The sequence below is a fragment of the Chaetura pelagica genome, unplaced genomic scaffold (genome assembly GCF_000747805.2).
Source record: "Chaetura pelagica isolate M959 unplaced genomic scaffold, ChaPel_1.0 scaffold328, whole genome shotgun sequence".
Lineage (NCBI taxonomy): Eukaryota > Metazoa > Chordata > Aves > Apodiformes > Apodidae > Chaetura > Chaetura pelagica.
The window spans coordinates 85,499-87,664 of NW_009954216.1; positions in this window are offsets into that span (position 1 = coordinate 85,499).

A 2,166-nucleotide genomic window follows, 5' to 3' on the forward strand; every position below is an offset into this window, starting at 1 on the left:
CCTGCTGGGTACTGATCCAAGATTTGTGAGGTATCGTAGGGAATCCCCTTGGCCATTAGCTCCATGAAGGGATGGCAAGAGAAGGAGAAGGTTGGGTGTCTCATGCTGAGAAGGACACAGGCTTGGTGTTAGGCTCCTGAGAAACCTTGGGGGCAGTGGAAGGTACCAAGGGAGGTTACCTGAGACTGCAGCCATCCCTCCACACGCTGTGATTCCTTCCGTGGCCACCAGCTGGAGGTACAGACGTGTGAGAAAGGCAGAAGCAAGAGCCTTGTTACCAAGGTGTTATTGCTTTTGAAAGGAGAGCACCGAAAAGGTGTTGCAATACCTTTAATATGGATTTTAATAAAAAAGATCTGGGATATTAAATATGAATCAAGCAAAAGATGAGAATGAAACCACTGAATAGCAGACTATCCAGTGGCACAAATTAAAGTGTTCCTGGGATATAAGGCTCATATTGAAACAACTGCTGCATGAGATCTTGAAAGAGGTGAAGTCTTCAAGATACTATTGTAAGGGTTTATCAGCAGTTCCTTTCTTAACATCCCTATCCTTGAAGAAACCTGCACAGTATCTTTTGATGACATTCTAATTTTGATCCTATTTTACTGAAGAAATGGGAATTTTACTCACTTCAGTTGAAACAGAATCATTTTTTTTATCATTATGACACTGATATTTGGAAGGCTGTTTATTCTAGAGTTCTGAGGCTTCTACTCACAGATATGAAGTAGATATTAAACTTTTCATCTGTGAATAATAATGTATGCTCTTCAGTCTCACTGTTTGGGTATTACCTAGACATTGAGCTTTAGTATTTGTGAACATGTTAAAAGCAAAGTTATAATTAGTTTACAGGTGATACTGGTAGGTTTGGTAAATTAAACACTTTCAGATAGCTTCAGAAAATGCATTTCATAATGTATTTAATTAAAACTGATCCACATTTACACTTCAGCCAAACCTTTCAAGCCTTTTTACCAGAACTTTTCTATCTCAATGTTTGCCCACTAAATACTGTAGAATGTATTGAGTGATTAGCACAGAATCTTCTATTTATTGGAAATTATCTGTATAATGAAAACTTACAAATTCTCATTCACATGGAAAATGTTCTCTCCTGCAGTTGAGAGAAATCACTGCAGATTAGACTGAAGTTTCCACTTCATCAAAGATTACAGGATCATACAGCTGTTTGAATGTCCATTCCCACCTATGTAGGGATTAAATGAGACCAGCACCACTTCAGCTGAAGAATGTGGGGTGCTCTTGGGTTTGGTCCTTACAGCCCTGTCAGTCACTTGACAAAGAGCTGGGAAGTCCCACACCTACATAACTGGCCAGGATGACTCAGGAGTATCAAAATCATAACTCTGGCTTTTCCATGAATCTGGTGTGTGGGTGAAGTTGCTGTCATGTTGTAGCAGACATCAGCATCTTTCTGCCATGCCTCTACATCAGCATTCTGATTAGTAGATTCTAGAGGCCAATATCTACTTCAGACAGTTCTGATAAAGAACAGTGCTGTGACATATACAACGTTATTTAAACGCTTCATAACTATGATTTTTTATAGTTGTCCTCTATGAACATTTTGATGGCAGGTGACATTCCTAGTGCAGGTACAGAGGCATGGAAAGGGATGAAACACAAAGAGCAAGAGGTTGGTCACCTCTGTCCTGATAGAAGGGAAAAAGGTTTAGATGACCTAAGAGTTGTACTGAAGCTGAGGTAGCATCAGATCTTGTTCCTGCCATCGTGAGGAAGATCATGTTCAGAAGGGACAATGGCTGGAGCATGTGCAGGTCAGTTCAAGCTCCCTTCTGTGAAAGGTCAGGGCAAACCTGGATCTTGACTCCATCTGCAGTTAGGCTGTGACTGGGTTACACAGTAGGGCCAATGACTCAACAGATTCCCAAGTCTAGTAACACACGTAGTAATCATTGCATTTTTCTGTCTCTGTGCACACCACGTATTCCCCAAAGGAAGGCTTCAACTGCAAACAAAAAGGCAAGTGAAATGGAAAATTGAACACAAGGTTAATTCTTCCAGCAGTGCCTCCAGGACCTGAGCATCTGCAAATGCAAAGAGATGGCAGGTCAATAGCTCATCATCTTGTGGTGAAGTTCTGCACATATTGCCTACAGAAACTCCTAAGCTTGA